Below are 19,098 nucleotides of genomic sequence, written 5' to 3'. Positions count from 1 at the left end.
AAGCATACCCTATACTGACTAACTCATTACCTACAGGCAACAACAGTATGCCAGATATTCATTAATCAGCCCTGATAGAAGGCTGACTTCTTTTCTCTTTTTTAAGTCAGGCTTTTATAGGATTGATTCGTATACATACAGGGAATACATCTAGCAAATTTCATTGTGATCCATCCACAAGTGATGGAGAATGTTTTTTTTTTTAGAATGATAGTGCACACCGTGTGCGGTCGATTGGTCGCCGGTCTTTTGGTCGCCGGTCTTTTGGTCGCGGTCTTTTGGTCGCCCCGACCACGACAACGGGCGACCAAAAGACCGGCGACAAAACAAGGTAAAACAACACGGTCTACGCATCAATAAAAGCCAACAATGGCCATGAGCAGTTTCACTGAGCCGACATGTGCGTGTATAAGAGTTTGTATGTACATGCGTTGTCCCTTTAAGAAGCTATGTCAGTCAGGGTCTTAACAAGTTCTCCAACAAAAAACAATAAAAGTCTGGGATATTTGGAGCTTTTCTTTAGCCTAATAATGACTAGGGCATTAAGTATGACTAAACAGTAATTCACAGTTTGTATTTAGGGAATTTGAGCAACGATTTAAATGGTAATTATCACTTACCTTCCGGGCGACCAAAAGATCGGCGACCAAAAGAGCGGCGACAAATCGACCGTGTACCGTGCACACATCCCCAACAAAGGCAAAACATGGACTGGACACCCTGAATTTGTCAATCGCAACTGGTCGGAATGACTGAAACAAAAATGAGAAGAATGTTAACTATGAAACAAATGTGTGGCCTAAACAATAGGTAGCAGAACAGGGAGACTGGTTGACATGTTTTTTTGTATTAGTTTTGAACAATTACATTGAATTTTAGACAGTTCCATATTGGTAAATTTGTTTTTAATGTTGCAGCGTGTTAATTGATCATGATCTTGAGACTAAAATGGCTGCAGATAAACAAGCCTTGGCCAATGCTTGGACTGCGCAGGAATTTTCTTGGTTTGAATCACAGCATAATAGCTCCATGAACAATTTGGCATTTATCTTCCTAGTTCCTATTTATATAAATTTATAAAAATGACATGACTTGCTTTCATGTTGGAGTAATTTGTGTAGAAATGTTTAGTGGCGAGAAGTCAGGAAAATTTATCAAGAGTGCCCTCATTCACACCTGGGTGTATGTAGGCTCTTGGTATCTTTTGAGAGCAATGCTGTTCAGCTTAGCAGGCAAGGAACTTCTGCATAAGTAGCTGCTTTGTCCGGTCACTGTCACCATGACAGCTCAAAAGTCTGGCAAGTACAACCTACAGATCCTCACCGATGACCCGCTTGTCCTTTTCAAGCACTTTTTGAGCCAGATAAGATTAATTTTGCAGTTTGCTCCCACACTCCCCTTAGCTTGAAAATTTAAAGTCACAGCCAAGAGATTAATTCAAATAAAATAGAATAAAAACAATAAACAAAGACAAAGTTGAGTACACTTACATCTGTATTATTTTGCACTTTAATTTCTCCCGGAATACACACTAAAAACAGAGGTAAGAAAAATTACTTTGGTGGGTTTTAACACTGATTTATACTGTGTTGTGTTGAAAACTACTCTACAAGGTTATTTCAAGTGTAAATAATTCTGTAATCTGTCCAAATGATTATTATTAAATGAATCATGCCTTAGTTTTTTTGTGAAAATCAATTAATGTCAGTGTAAGTCATGCAGTGATGCAAAGTATATATTTTGTGATAAACACATAGCACTAGAATTTTCAATCATTTTTCAAATTAAATTAATACGGGATGCTTATTAAATGAACTTTGAGTAAAGAACAGGAATTTTAAATTAGTGTCATGCAAAGACAACTTTGTAAACAGTAATAGTGCAGAAAAAACACATTATCCATTCAAAATTACTGAGTTAAAAAATACAGATGACACATTCCCTTAAATGAGTTTTTTGGGGGGATATACGTATTGGAATTATACAAAGATAATCTACAAATTTACGACAGCACGGGGAAAAATGAATGCAAGAGAGAATGAATTGGGAAATAAAGCATCAATTGTTAGTTTGCTACTACAGTGTGTATCTCCTCACATTAGTGATTCATTCATTCATTTTCCATTCCGCTCATCCTCACAAGGGTCACGGGGGGTGCAGGAGCCTATACCAGCCAACCAGGCAGGGGCACCCTGAATTGGTGGCCAGCCAATCGCAGGGCTCTTGGGTCATTATACATACTATTTTTAGCTAGAATATGTACACGTGCCAACTTGCACTCTGTGTGAAAATGATTTAAAAGTATGGTTTTATATATTAGACATTTCAAGGTGTTGTTGTTTAACTAAGGTCCAATTAGGTAGTCAATATCATGATGACGATGATGATGATGAAAATGCCTTCATAACAACATACCCCCCCTCTCTATCTGTCTCATCTTGACCCTTTGTTTTGCCAGCTCTACAGATTTGAGTATGGCAGCCTCAGTTGCCATGGAAACTGCTGTGTACTCCAAACGTGAAAAACAAAGAGAAAAGCATACTGAACAATTTTACCTCAAGTTGGTTGGCCATGTTCATTCCAATGCCATTCAAAATTAATTACTAAGTTCTTGTTTTGAAGCAGATGGGCTCAGAACTGATTTTTTAAATGTCTTCATGTTCAGAAATTCGCTCAAACATGGAGAAAATATGCAAACAAATAAATGTTTTCTATTTGTTCACTTATAAAAACTACTACTACATCATTTTATTAATTTATCATTTTACAAGCTATGATTTCAATTGTCCCAGGGCCCGAAGACCTGCTGAATATGGCCACTTTGTCTTTGCCCAGTCTCCATCTTTCCAATATTGTATCATTGGCCCACCAATCTATACTGATTTGAGGCTAATAACAGTAAGAAAATGTGGGAATAAAGAATAAAATGCAAAAAGATGATAGTACCATAGCTGAGCTAGAATTGAAGTGTAAAAGAGAAAAGGCACTGTACCACCTACACTATTCCAAAATTATTGAGGGAGGCCAATTTCATTTGCTTTGGGCATTAACTACATTTTAGGTCAAAAGACAAATATTAGACGTTCGATTTTAATTCGTTGAATTTGGACAACGTGATGCAAAACAACATTTATCAACCACCGCAGAAAAGCAAAATATTGGAAAGTGAATTAGAAAGAAGTGAAGCCTTTTTTGTCTTTAAAAAGATTGCAACAAACAGATAGCTAAATACTCGTGTATATTTAGTTTAGCACCAACACTTGCAGTAGTAACGCATTTTTGCTGTCCCAATTCAAATTAAATTTAAAACTTTTCTCAATTAAAATTAGTTTATTTATTTGTTTATTTTTAAGTATCTAGGGTTGTCTTAAGGTTGTTGAATTATCTCCAAGCACTAATAAAGCGGCGCCCGCTTCAGCAGAAAAACAAAAGCAAACTCTGCCGCCCTCTGTCGGTCAAACTATAACATTACTGAATGGGCGGAGTCGTCTTTTCTACTCGCAGAAAAACCAATGCAAGGATGGACTGATGAGAATGTAAATATGCTACATGCTATTCCTCCTACCACCACTGGAGAGCAGCATTTATGCATAAATGACACCGTTTTTTTTCTTTCTCGAGTTTAACATTTAGTTAGTTAACGTTACTACGATGTATTAGTTGAAAGCCCAAAGTAATCATTAATGACGGTTTAGAATGTTGCACTGCATTTTTCTCTTAAACAATACATTACAATGTTGCAACTTTGGAGGGGGTGGTAAGAATTTGGAAAACAATTTCAATCAGAATATTTTAGGGGGAAAGGAGTCTTAAATGTGTTGAATTTTATCTTATCATTATTTTGTTCATAAAATAAGTTGTTTGATTTATCAACAATCCAAAAACCATCATTTTTCTCAGCACATTCGCTGGATTAACCTTAACATCTCTTGTTTCTAGCGTGGTGTGTGGGAGTTTTAGTGGAGATCAATAATGCATTCATTATTAAGAGTGACTCTTGCTGATGTATAATTAAGATACATGTCATTAAAATAAAGGGAAATTTCTCTTGTTTTTTTTTTCAGTCTTTTACAGTATATCTTTTTTGATGCCCAAATGTGTCTGTCTGTTACTTTAAATCTGTGCTGAGTAGTCTGAAGTTCCTTTTTGTCTTTATTTGATGTAATGTGACAAAGCCAACCTCGAGAGCTCAAAGTCAAATCTGAAGACAAAGCAGCAAATTTATGTCAGCAGCCATCCTAATGCCCCGTTTAAAAAAAAGACCATATTCTAGTTAGATCTCAAATTTTATACAAAAATACTTTGTGGAGCCGTTGCCTATCTACACACTCTGATCCAGTCCTGTCTATCTCCTGTCCATCACTCGTCTAGTGATGTGTCTCTCCCAGTTTCTTATCGGCACAGTGAGTGAGGTTAAGAGCCCCCCCTTCGTCCACATACATGTCCATCAACTCTGTAAAATTGCATTGATCCATCTTACAAATATAACCATGCACCACCCCCATCTCACGCTGATACTGAATCGCCTTTGTTTTTTTAGGTGGACATATTGCAACACCCCCTTTATAGTCTTCCAAAACTGTACCACATCCAGAACTGTGCTGCCAGGATAGCATATTAGCAATATTAGCATATTACACCAATACTTCACTGGCTTCCTATCCAATTTCATATTGTGTACATAGGAGGCAAAACTGTCAAAGTGCTCACCTAAATTACTCAAGTGGAAGAATATGTTCCAAGAAGGGATTAACTCAATGACAATGATTAATTAACGACAGACTTATTGTTGCCTCTAGGTTCCGAGTTATACAGGGGAGGTTGCGCGTGCTCTTAGTGTGTGCTTATCACATTTCTGGGTTGAGGAGATGTGTAGGGAGCAAGCCAGACAGACGTAGTCCATTTGAACTTGTTTTATGTCAAATTACATCACATTATTGAATTAAATAAAATTAGGACGAGTGAGCCTCACAGTTCTGGGGTCGAGGGTTCGATCCCAGGTTGGTCCTGAGTGTGTGGAGTTTGCATGTTCTCCCCTGGGTTTGCGTGGGTTTTCACTGGGTCCTCCTATATTCCAAAAACATGCAGGGGAGGCTGGTTGAACACTCTAAATTGCCCCGTGTGCGGTCGATTGGTCGCCGGTCTTTTGGTCGCCGGTCTTTTGGTCGCCGGTCTTTTGGTCGCGGTCTTTTGGTCACCCCGACCGAGACAACGGACGAACAAAAGACCGGCGACCAAAAGACTGACGACCAAAACGCCGGCGACAAGACAAGGTAAAACAACGCAGTCTACGCATCAATAAAAGCCAACAATGGCCATGAGCAGTTTCACTGAGCCGACGTGTGAGTGTATAAGAGTTTGTATGTACATGCGTTGTCCCTTTAAGAAGCTATGTCCGTCAGGGTCTTAACAAGTTCTCCAACAAAAAACAATAAAAGTCCGGGAAATTTGGAGCTTTTCTTTAGCCTAAAAATTAATAGGGCATTAAGTATGACTAAATAGTAATTCGCAGTTTGTATTTAGGGAATTTGAGCAACGATTTAAATGGTAATTATCACTTACCTTCCGGGCGACCAATCGACCGTGTACCAAATTGCCCCTAGCTATAATTGGTTGTGCCCTGCGATTGGCTGGCCACCGATTCAGGGTGTCCCCCGCCTGGTGCCCGTACTTAGCTGGGATAGGCTCCAGCATTGATAAACCACAAAAAGGACTCTTCTAGTGTTACACTCGCTCCCAGTCTCCAGGAAACAAATCTCACAACTCTCAAGTGGAAAGGGGTTGCAATTGTGATGTGAGAGTACAATAAACTGAGCTTTTTTCTTAAATTTCCACCTTCAAGCCAGGCAATAAACTTTCAAAAAGGCAACAGGGTAGAGTTGTCATAAAAAAAAAAAAGGAGATGAGGAGGGATTAGGGCAATGAGTTTTAGCCTGTGGGCATTGGGAAGCAAAGGGATGCAGGTTTCGAGCTTTAGCAATGCTTTTTATGGTGGGTCTTTCCAAAAGCCAAATCAAATGCGCATTATAACGGGGACTGACAAGGCCACCTACTGAGGACACAGGAAAAGGTAACCGATGAATCAGACTGACGACTAAAACCTCCCAGCATTGGGCCATACGTGCTGTATGTCCATGATGTTACCTAGCGCGCCACTAATAAGGCCATAAGGCCATTTCTTGCCATTTGCGTGTGGGAGGTAGCAAAGAAAGAAAAAAATACAGTCTTTCACTTTACCTATAAGGACAACTATTATGAACTGCAACATTTGACCTTGGACTTGCTACAGCCGACTTTGTAAAAGTAGGCTTGCAATCAATCAGGATCACTGGAAAGAAAAAATACAAAATGAGTTTTAGGGTGGTTTTGTCGCGCGAGTTTGAGGATTTGGGAATGCCAACATTTGGGGAAATTTTACAATTTGCATTTAGTAGGTTGGTTTGTCATTACAGGAAAAAAATGGATGCGATTATTTCAAGTAGAGGCATTTGCTGAATGATGAGAGCAGCCTTTTAATTTAACTGGAAGAACGAGGCAATGCCAACACACACATCTCAATTTCCTCATCTTAATATGCACACAAAAACACCAAACAGACACGCTTCACTTTATGGCGTCCTCATCACAAGTTCATTTACCATTCCAGACGGAGGCCGATCAGCCTGGCCAGAGACAATTAGATAACGCAGGGATGGCGGTACATCACAATGAGGACCCGAGAAATGATTAAAACATCAGCTGCTCTCTTAACTCTGAGCTGAGAAGAGGGAAAGTGGAAAATGGCTCATTTAAAAATCACCTTCCCTAGCATATGTTTTAGCTTTATGAACAATAGCATTTCAATCACACGTTCTTCTAGTTTTAGAGTTCTCACAAAGAATTGCACCGAAATCTACAATTGTATGCTTTCATCAAGACAGTCAAGGACCTAGAACGATATATAGTGTATATTTTTACACATTTTCTAATTATGCTTAAATCTAAATCTTTAATAAGCGGATCTTTAACATTCCAGCACAGTACCACCGTATATAATTATTTTCAGAGAAGTGAATGGTGCGACATATTGAATTTTCTGTGTTTACTTTTCAAATGTGACGCAACAGACATCAAACTAAATGGATTTGCTCAAAGCAAAATTGCAAGAGATGGTCTTGATTTAACCAGCAACCAAGTCCAATTTAGCATCATGAAATGGTGCTATGATACCGTGGCATACAAGTGATCAGCCTTGCTAGGCGCAGATATTAAAATAAGATCTCATTAGGATTTTAGTCAAGCTGCATTAACTGATAGAAGACTATTAACAATTCAAGACGGAGATGAGAAGAAACGGAGGGTACACTTTTGCTTGCAAACTGTGGCTGGGCTTGACCTGTGGGCCAACCAATGTTTAATCACAGCATACTTAATGACATATTTACATTTTAAACCTAGCATGTTAATATGCAGATTGCAAATTAGCCCAGGAATAACATTTAGCTTGCCTTCCTGCCCTCTTTAAGATTGAATCGGACAACATCTTTATTTTTAACATGTGCTGATTATGAGATTTTCAACCATAAACATGTACTGTATATTGTGTTGATATATGCACCTTTTTGGAATGTAAGAGAACAAGATCTGAACTCCCAACCTCAATGTTTTCTTCACTTTTCACTGCTGTCTAGTCTTCCTTTATATCTAGTATCCTTTTATTTAAGCGTAACGGATTTTTTTTAAAGCTTCTCACCAATGATTGTCTGTCACATTGAGCGGCGTTTTGCAAAAAGTTAAAAGGTCAGATGTGACAGCAATTCTTCCAATGGCAGCCCAGTTTTGTATTTTAAGCTCTTTACTTTCATATATTTTCTTTCCTCACACATCACTAGAGTCCCTCCTGCATGTCTCCTTTTTTGTTGTCTTAATTTCAAGGGCTGCAAAGAACACAGAACATTAGAGATGTCGTTATTTGAGGATGTTGATTGCTGCCAAGTTCTGCTAATTTCAACAAAGAGCGGCGTGCAGCCAGCAGCCATCTGAAGGACGGCGCCGCATTCAAAGACCACCCCCCCCCCTTCTTCCGTCTCGTCGTGCGCGCTGCTTGTCGAGCTATTAGCATTCAAAAGTTTTCATGGACATCACACAAGTAGATTGTGATTATCTCAAAGCATAGTCAATCCTTTTTCAGCACGCAGTTTGTTTTCATGACCAGAGGTTATTTAATTTCCTCTTTTTTTTCCTTCTTTGAAACCAAATATTTCTAAGAGCGCGATGAATATTTGTCAAAGCAGTTGGTGTTTGGGTGACCTATGAGCCAGCACATTTGATGGGAGAAGACAGTGCTACTCTGTACACTGTGCTTAACATATTTTTGGGAGCACCTGTCAAATAAGTGAAGAGACCAACTGGCATCATCATTGTTTAAATGTGGAGTCTTTCCATTTCAGTGGGTTCTTGACATTTTTGCCACTTTAAACACGAAGAGAAACCCTTTTAGACTGAAATTTTAGCTGGAAAAAGGTGTGCATGTCAGCATATACAATACACTAGTTTTATTATAAAGAGGCAGCATCAATTGCAAAATATTATTTATTCATTCATTTTCTGAACTGCTTCTTCTATCCCAGCTAGCTACGAGTACCGCGAATTGGTGGCCAGCCAATCGCAGTGCAAATTAATATATATATATATATATATATATATATATATATATATATATATATATATATATATATATATATATATATATATATATATATATATATATATTTAAATCACAGAAACTAAATGAAATTGCGTTATATTTATTGTACTGTTAAAAATTGCAAAATAAAACAAAAGCCATAATTATACAGTATCTATTTCAATTCATCTCATCTCATTACATGCGCTGCATTAAACATGTATATATCAATTGAAATTTTAATTGCATTTTTTTCCTCCATTCTTAAGAACACAAGGACATTTCATTATTTGATTTATTGTTCAATTTCACTACAATTTCTATGTTTCCTTCTGAGCTCACGGCTAATTCTGCCAGGCAACGTAAACTTACAAACGCAAATGTACATGTTGTCACTCACAAGTGGATTCAATTTTAAATTTATAACGCCAATATATTTTTGGATTGAACTGAATTAATCAGGCTTGACTTATTATCACACATATCAACTACTTGAAGATGTGAAGACAACAATTTAAATTTAAAGTATAGCATATCACATATAAAAATGAAGACAATTATGTTTTGGAGCCTAGTCTTAGCAAATTTTCTGAAACTGATTTACTCCCTGAACTTCTGCGGCAAAATCTGTAAATTGGTTGCCGACACAATACAAATACTCAGTGATATACAATATATTGTGGTTAGGCGCAAGTAAATATTAATTAAATGATTTCCTTTCCACTAACTTGAATTCCTCAAAGAGAGAATGAGCTTTAAGCCAAGACAAAGTCGCACTGCTACAGTTCAAAGTGGCGTGCACTGCTTGCACTTCGCTTCACTTTCAGCTCATCGGTTAATATCACGACATAATTTGCTTTTCAAAAAGCCATTACACATTTTCTAATGGAGTGAAATAGCCAATGTGCTTGCATGTTTTTGTGTTGGCATTCTATAGCTGGTCGCCACCCACCACTTTAGAAGTGAAAATATTGCTGTGCAACAGTGGATTAATGGTTTTTCACAAGGCTAGAATAAGCCATTAGTGTGGTGTAATGTTGCTCCAGGGTCACGTGATGAATGCTTGCTGATGTTATGGCAGGCACATAGAGAAGCTTAAATGTAAGGCTTGTTGTGTCCTTATTTTTGCATTTGACCCAAAACTGCCATTATCTGCTTTTCTGTTGTTTAATTAAGTTTAATCACTGGTAGAATATTTTTTTATCTGTGAAGCACAATGTAGTGTAAACTAAGGTGAATAGCCACCCGAGTCGACCAAGGATTCACCAGAGGATAACTTGAATCGGGAATGGCCTCAAAAAGATGGTTTTCTACAACCGTAATGCATTAATGGCACTGTTTGTTTTTTTGAAATTTTGTTACTACAAGAATATAACGCAAGCCTATCAGAAGCTACTAAATGAATGATGTGGCCTTATTATTTCAGAAAAAAAGTGTATTTAATAGTACATGGATAAGACAATTTAAGAGTTTTGAGTTATGAGCACGGGATATTGTATATAGATTTTTTTTATTTTTTGGAACTTTTTATTTCATACATTTCTGCGATACTAATACAGTTGTGGTCAAAAGTTTACATACACTTGTGAAGAACATAATGTCATGGCTCTCTTGAGTTTCCAGTTATTTCTACAACTCTGATTTTTCTCTGATAGAGTGATTGAAACAGATACTTCTTTGTCACAAAAAACATTCATGAAGTTTGGTTCTTTTAACTCAAGAGAGCCATGACATTATGTTCTTCACAAGTGTATGTAAACTTTTGACCACAACTGTACATCATACTTGATTTTTGAAAAGTACCGAGGTTAAATGAAGAGGTGATGTGAAGTTCTTATGGTGCAATGAATATCACACATAGTAATGCTAATCCATCCCATGTTGTCCTTGCATATGAATCCTCTTTGTTTGGCTCATTTTCATTCCTGCCTCATTTCGGCGTCCCTTTTGTCTCGCTCTATCAAATTCCATGTCCCCCCCCCCCCCCCCCCCCCCTCCCCTCCTAACATTCTCTCTCCATCTGCCTCAACATTTCAAAAGAATGAATTACTTATAGCTGTCACTTGGCCCTTGCAAAGAATTCATTTTTGTGGGTCAAGTGTTTCAAACTGTCATCTTTGACAAGAACTATCTCATACAATAACTACAGGTATGGACCTTGACTTGGGAGTGCTTTCTCTTTAGGCCCCCACCTTTCTTCTACTCTACCCATGTGTATGTTAAAAACATAGCTGCCATTGTCAGATGCAAGACGGGAGCAAAGATAAATACCTGTACTCATTTGTAATTCACTTTGATAATGTCTCAAATGTTTGCATTTTGTCTCTTGGATGTGTGAAATGTTTCAACATGAGATAAAACAAAGCTGGCGCGAAACAGTACAGAAATGGCCGTGTTATGTTCAATTGTAACAGTCCTCCATTTACAAAGGGCTTCCAAATAAACTAATTTCAGGCTCTATCATTATTTTTTGCCCTGGCAATGTGTGATACGATTGCTTCTTTTCACCTTTGAAAATGCAATAACGCAAAATCTGTTTGTCCATAAATGCTCAAATACAAATTAAGATGATATGTTGAAAAGAGTTCTGACTTTAGCCTTGAGTCGTAAATTACTTTTGAACTGCTTTCGTGGGGTGCTGATTAATACGAAGTAGCCAGCTAAATATCAGATACTCATTTGAACAAATTCTTTAGGGTTCATTTTCGGTTCGTATTTAAACATTTGTATTCGAGATTCACAGTCATAGAGTCAATAGATCACACGTGGGTGTGGAGGTGGGTGGGGAGACACAAGGCGATCAAAGTCACATTCACTTTTCCCATTGGAATTATTTGCAAGGCCTAATCTCGGGATTGAACTGACAAACAAGCAAATTAATTTTCACCTTAACCTTTGGAAGCGAGGCGGCACATCGTAGCGGCCTTTAGTTCATCTGATCGATGCTGCTCTTTTGCCTTGGACCGAATGGATTCCCATGCAAATTCCATCGGATCAATTGACATTCACAAGGAATCCAATGAACAACTCTTTTCCCACAGATTTCATAATTGCATGTGGTAATTGAATTGGGGAATGTAAGGGTATTGATAGTGTGTACGTGGCTACTCCAAGGAGGATTCTAAACGCTGTTTGGATTGTAAATTCTAATGTCACTCATTTTCAAAAAATAGCTAAACATTCTAATATCGACCTGCAATCCGGGTGCACAATGTCACAATCGTGTTATCAGAAATGGGCAAGTTATTGTAATTACAAAGTACAGTGGTACCTATAATTACGAAATTAATTGTTCCGTAACTTGGATATTCCTTAGAGCAATATTTTATATGCAAATTCTCTAATTTGTTCCAATGTCCTAAAAAAAACAATCAACTAAGCTCTTTAAAAATGATCAATATATCCCAATTTTGTATGAAAGATATGAGAAACTAAAATAAGAAAATGATAAGAAAATTATTTAATGTATTAAAATGAATAAAAAGCATGCACAAATATTTGATATTCTTGTATCTTTATTTAATTCGCGCCAGAAATGTTTAAATAAAGCTTTAAACACTCAAAAAAAGACTCTACACTACCGTGACAATTTCAAAATAAAATAACAAAGAGGAAATGTATTGACGTTTCGGGGGATTTCGTAACTTGGATCTTGTTTTCGTATATTGGAACAGTACTTTGATATTAAAGGGTTTCGTAACCTGAACTGTGGAAGCATTCGTAAATAGAGGTATCACTGTAATTGGAAAACATATCAGGTTTGCGACCTGCCATACGGACCACTTTGAATCAGATTAGCTCATACAGTCTGATGTTCTTGTAGCTCTGATTTAGGCAACGAGTCCCTGATAATTGTAACATTCTTGACTAGAGTCTAAAGCTATAAGTGACTACCTATCTTGATTAAATGCATGTGCTAAATGGGTTTAATTAGTTATCTGTACCTAATTAACTTAGTCTGAAACAATGGCTGAAATAGAGTGGTCCCAGTTAGCTATATAGTCAGAACACCCCTGCAGGAGACTCATAAGCAAACATAGCTGCTAATTGAAATGATCTCATAGTTTATAAGAAGCCTAATTGAGTCTAAATGATATAGCACAAATGTTGCCTTATCAGCGCCCGTGTTTCTGAAAATGTTGACTACACGGCGCAATTTAATCCGGAGGCAAATAGCTAATATGTGGCACAGGTTTGATTGAGAGTCTAAACGATATTGGGGGGAGGATAAAGACGGAAAAGAAAAATGGTCTAGCGTGGCCAGAGGCACCAAGCAGGCGTTGTGGAGCTCAGATTTACATTTTAAATTGCTAGAGCTACAGTTATGTACATAAGATAATGATGAATTGATCCATTGAAATTTTTTTTTCATTTGTGAGATTTGGTTAAGGAAGGCTACGGCTAGATTTAAGTGACAGGTTCTATAACTTTTGTCTTGGAATGTCAGCATACCAAAAACACCCAAGAGCATTCCAATTTTAAAGAGTTTGTATCTTGTTAAAATTGTTCAAAATGTTTCAAACCATCTCATTTTAAAATAAATTTGCCAAATTGGAAGAATATTAATTCAAATCATTTTGACACTAAGACACTAGAAATGTTCTTTTTCTCCAATCTGGTATTTTTCAAGTTAAATAGTGCACTTTCTAGGTTATTTTTCACACTCTGGGGTGATGTTCAAGGAACATTGAAGTAGGTTCAGTGGAGTGTTTCAGTGTCACCGGCCACTTCCATCCATCAGTGGATAAAAAAACAACCTGTCTTGTCACAGGAGGCTACCTTCAGAAACACCCTTTTGTTTGTGCGCGTGTGTGCGTGTGTGTGTGTGTGCGTGCAGAGGGGAGCAGGGTGTTTGTCAGGATGGCGATGCTTTCCCACTGCGTTCACAGTCACTCTTGGACGGCTGCCGCGTTAGCAGAACGACTGACATGAGGGGTAGCTTGCTTGTCTTCTGGAGGGTTTTGACTGAGTGTGTGTCGCTGACTATACTATCCTTCTAAAAATTTGCATTAGTCTAGTATACCAAAGCCCTCTTGATAAACTACACACATATTTATCGGATCACATACCAAATTTAACCAGAGACAAACAGGCATAATGGATTATAATTTGGTTTGAGTTTTGTACTACACATTGAATGGACAACTCTGTATGCACATCTCAGGTCGCCTGTTTTAATCTGCAAATTTCTACTTGTAGTATAATATACAAAATCCTTTTTGCGCTTGTCTTTTTGCAGTCACAAAAATGTCCTTTCACACTTCTGACACTATGTTGTTTATCATTTTTGAGTGGGTTGCACCACGTCACTTTTACAAAGGCGGCATACCAACAAGTCTTTTTTGATCCACAAACTTTTCGCCAGTTTAAATAAGGTCTCCATGTTGTTTAGTTTATTGAGGGATCCAAGGGATGTGTATATTAAAGCCATTCATTTTAATGGTCCTTGCTAAAATGGAAAACCCACTGACTAACCAGTAAAGGTTATGTAGTGATAGGGATGGACCAGAAAGATTTGTTGATTCTCAATGATCCCATTTACTTTGATTTGCTTTGTACTTTGTGCTTTGGCTTTGTTGTTCTGTCTAATCACCCTCTACTACAGTCACAATGAAATTTCCCAAATACGGGATGAATAAAGTTATCCAATCCAATCCAAAGCAGGCCGTGATGACACGGCCGCAATTTAAAGTCGTCTAAAACAAATCCTGGCAAAAAGCTAGACAACAAGAGTTTCTGCCTATAGCTCAGACATTTGGCACTCATTGGTTCTCAACGTGTGCCCGTGTTTTCAGCACGTATCTTCAAACGTTCACGTCATTAGAAGCAAATCATCAAATAGAGCGTACAGTGTCTTTTAATGTAACATTTTTGTCAACATGGTACTGGAAATCTTACCTTTGCATGCGTGTTGACAATTGACTTTATCACCGTGGGCCTTGTTGAAGTCCGGTAGCGCTAAATCAGCTTTTGGGTCAAAGAATGCAATAGGATTGCCAATGACCGAATGCCTCTTCATCTGGCATGTGCTGGAGAGATCTAAACCAACGGCTGTCAGTCTGACGGGCCCTAGGGCAAAAGCCACGTGCCATGTTTAGGACTTGGAGGATTGAGGTGGGAGGTTAGGGGTATTTGAGAGGAAGGGGCCAGGGAGGAAGCGAGTGATTGACAAAGATGGATTCTGACTGATGAGTGTGGAGCACCAGTGGACAAAGTACAGGTTCAGTGCCTCCTCCCCCAGTTTTTCTTGCCTTATTCATCGAGTACATGATTTGACTGCTGGCTTTTCTTTTCATTTGCTTTACTGGTATATAATAAAGGGAGAATGTCTTGGGTTGCCGTGGTAACACCCAGTACGTTAGCAGTCCGTTATTATTTTTGTAATTATTTATCTATTTTCTATAGCACTCATCCACATTGAGATTCCATATGAGCTGGGTATGTTCAACAGGTTGGTGCTCGTTTCTACACATCTTAGTAGTTGGATGCAATTTTCAGAGGACATTTCTAGACACGTTATGTTGATCATTCTTAACCCCCACACTTACCTGATATGAATACTACAGACTTTCATCTTTAGAGAGGAAGAAAATCTGCAATGCATTAAGATTGTAGGGATTACATTAAAGCAGCCATAGATGCGTTTATTTTTGCTATTTCGGTGCAGTGTTTAGAGAAAAAAAATGAAGCACACAAGCCTACAAGAACGCTAAGATTGCTCGTAAACACTTTCCACCAATCGCTCAACTTTACAAAGAAAGTTGTCCAAAACTCGGGCAATATTGTTTGCTACATCACAAACATGAGCAAGAAAATTCAAGAGTTGAATACAATTAATAGGAATCTGTTTACTGCATATATGACCTCACATATGGACTCCTGTTGTAGCCAAGTCATCAAAAAGAAAGAAACAAGTTGGGTTGACAGAAAGGTTTTGTGCACGGAGACGTGTTCCGTGCGCTCTAGTTAAGATTCTGCAACAAAACAAGGGGAAGGTCAAGAACATCAAAAATAGCTGTTCCTTCCAATTATGTATAAAGCATTGGACAAGATACGCTAATGATGCGGTTTTCAGGAGCAGGAAAAGAAGAATAACAGCGTAGTGGTGTTTATGTGTCAGTCTTAACAACGCCTTTAAAGCAGTTTGTTAAAAAACTACATGAGTAATATTTCCACACATCTTGATGGGATTTTGAATGATTAAAAACACCAACAAAAACATCCATGATGTCCTTTTTAAGTCTTTCAAGAGATAAAGATATTCGATGAAGTCATAAAGAGAATGTATCTCGATTATAGGGGAACATTTGAAATTGAAAAAAAAAATCATTTTCAATTAACCATGAATATGAATTATGAATGCCGGCCAACAATTCATCCACCTAACCACACGTCTTCCTACACTTTAATTTATCCTCATCTGAGGCTAGCTGCATTGGAACACACCGACCACAATGTTAGAACAATATAAACGTTGTTGCTTTAAATCATCAACTATACTCTACATTTCAGAGGGAAGGCATTGTTACATAAAATAACAGGAAAGAATTCATAACGAGGAAGCATACAAGAAATGTCTAAAAAAAATGGAATCTACATTTCAATCAATAAAATTTGATGAACATTGTATGCAAAAACATCAACAATGGGCTATAATGTCAAATCTGAAAGGAAGCAGAGATGCATTTTGTATTTCTAGAAGGAATTAGTGGTTCTCTTACCTACTTGGTTGCGCCATGAAGTTTGTGATGGTGAGCCATTTTGTGTTTGGTGAGTCTACGGCCACATACACAACGCATAGCGCCTTCATGACACGTTAAATCTTTTTATTGTCTTTATGGGTGCTGGCTTTCATTTCACGTGCTTGTTTCTGAACCCACAAATAGAAGTGGATCTCTGGTTGTCATGGTAACAAAATCTGTAGTCCCCTCCTTTTTGATTGCAACATGCCTATCAAATCTAAAAAAACAAAAGACAAAAACATTGAATTAGCTTTTTGTGCAATTCTGCCAGTCTTCATTGTAATTGCTAATCATTTTCATTGTTGACAACTCAAATGATTTAATTTTGGAGAATATGTACTGACCTGATATGTTTTTGACCACTTTGCTGTAGATTATAAGTGAAAGTTTTCTTATAATGAGATGTGCTTGGTCTTTTCCCTCACCTAGTAATTTATTTTTCAACTATTTTTGCATTGTGCTATGATATATTCAGTTGTTTGACTATCAACAGGTGGCTTAGCAGGGAAATTGTATATTGTGCGATCCAAAAGAGGAGCATTTCATTGTTGTTCTGTTGCTGGCATGCATAGAGGAATATTTTGGAATAATAAATGTGTCATTCCAGAATGGGAGGACATTTGGGCTTCAACATTTTTGAAAAAGAAACTAACCTTTCTGATTTTTCCGCTACATTCTCAATAATATGTTATAAACGATTAAAGGCTTGATGAGATCATTTTACATATCACTGATGCAATTTTATTAGAGATTTGTTGGGTGGTTACAACACTTGGTATTATCACAGCAACGGGATTTTAAATCCAATGTTGGCTTTCTTTTAGAAGTAGATGCGAAACATTTAGCTATCGGTTACTGATGATAAAAGGAAGGGGGGAAAAGTATTTATGTGAATAAGTAAAGAAAAAAATAAATGTCTTTTTGTGATCACATTCTTAAAAGGGTTACGTGAGACATTTAATCTTGGCCAACTATTATACGAACGGAAAAAGTAGGCGAGAAGCCATACATTTTTGCTCTATTATTTTGAAAAACTGTTTGATTTCACTCGCACATCCCAAAAACATGAGTGATAGGCTTGTTGCACACCCTAAATTGCCGCTAGCTATCAGTGATTTTTGCCCTGCGATTGGCTGGCCACTGATTCAGGAAGTCCCCCGCCTGGTGTCCATAGTTGGCTGGGCTCCAGCAGACTGTTCCCCCCCTCCTTCTGAGAAGCGGTTCAGAAAATGTTTGATTTCAAGTCTAGCGTATCACTTGATGAACACTTTCTTCCGTGTGCAGTCGATTGGTCGCCGATCTTTTAGTCACGGTCTTTTGGTCGCTCGGACCCAAACAATGGGCGACCAAAAGACCGGCGACAAAACAAGGTAAAACAACACGGTCTACGCATCAATAAAAGCCAACAATGGTCCTGAGCAGTTTCCCTGGGCCGACATGTGAGTGTATAAGAGTTTGTATGTACACGAGTTGTCCCCTTAGGAAGGTACATCAGTCAGGGTCTTAACAAGTTCTCCAACAAAAAACAATAAAAGTACGGAAAATTTGGAGCTTTTCTTTAGCCTAATAATTAATAGAGAATTAAGTATGACTAAATAATAATTCGCAGTTTGTATTTTGGGAATTTGAGCAACGATTTAAATGGTAATTATCAATAACCTTCCGGGCGACCAAACGACCGAGTACCCTTTCTTCTACTACCATGCTTACTTATGTGGTATCGTGAATAGAAATAACAAAGATGATTTCCACATACAAGAACTAAGCCCAAAGAAAATTGTCATTTGTCTTTTAATGACTTTTTGTTGCCTTTGATTACATTAAAATACAATTACCGGCAACAAGAATGGCAGTATGTGAAAAACTTATAAGTGCACATTTGGATTTGCATGTATTTACAACAAACATCAATCACACACTGGTTAAGTGTGATAAAACACTATAAAATTCAGCACACTCAAACACAAAAGTAAAAAGAACCAAGAATAGTAAACAAAAAGTGCTCAGATATATATATATATATATATATATATATATATATATATATATATATACACATATATACATATACACATATATACATATACATATATATATACACATATATATATATATATATATATATATATATATATATATATATATATATATATATATATATATATACACATATACATACGTATATACACACATTCACTAAAGTAGCTGACAAAATATTGTCTTGATTATACATATGTGTGGGTTTTTCTGTGCCGGCATCCGTTGAATGCAAATTGGCTCCTCAGTTGAAATGTCATCCGAGGTAGACCAAATGTTATAATTCATCGTCATCCATTTTTTTCTTATTATATAACTTTTCAGTGCATTTTTTTAATCTCCCGCCCCTCATTTGGAAAGACTGACAGTAAACACCATGACGGTAGCCATGAGGTAGAAAAATATGTTGCCGCTAGTATTTTTTCCCCCCGCCTGCCCCTTTCAGAGGAATTCACGGATATTGTTCCATTTTAATGGAGCACTACACTGCACCTCATTATCTTTCCAATCCATCAGAAGGTCTTCACAGGTCACCACAACAAAAGTGGTATCACAATAGTCATTTCCTTACTCTTAGTTTCATCGTAAAGCAATCATTTCTCATCATCACAAGTTAAAAAAAAACATCAAAGCACTGCTGGCAGCAAAACAATA

The 19,098-nt window shown here is 37.5% G+C and overlaps 1 long non-coding RNA gene across 1 annotated transcript; it reads right to left on the bottom strand.

Moving 5' to 3' along the window:
* Positions 1-1,483: 1,483 nt before the first annotated feature.
* Positions 1,484-16,345, bottom strand: LOC144083515 (uncharacterized). Its single transcript, XR_013303566.1, has 3 exons — positions 15,214-16,345; positions 14,564-14,734; positions 1,484-1,531 (listed from the first exon to the last, which is right to left on the bottom strand). It is a non-coding gene; the product is annotated as an uncharacterized LOC144083515 (long non-coding RNA).
* Between the last annotated feature and the right edge of the window lie 2,753 nt (positions 16,346-19,098).

This window comes from Stigmatopora argus, chromosome 1 (genome assembly GCF_051989625.1).
Source record: "Stigmatopora argus isolate UIUO_Sarg chromosome 1, RoL_Sarg_1.0, whole genome shotgun sequence".
Classification (NCBI taxonomy): domain Eukaryota; kingdom Metazoa; phylum Chordata; class Actinopteri; order Syngnathiformes; family Syngnathidae; genus Stigmatopora; species Stigmatopora argus.
The sequence above is the reverse complement of the archived record's forward strand: the minus strand, read 5'-3'. Positions and strand labels throughout refer to the sequence as shown.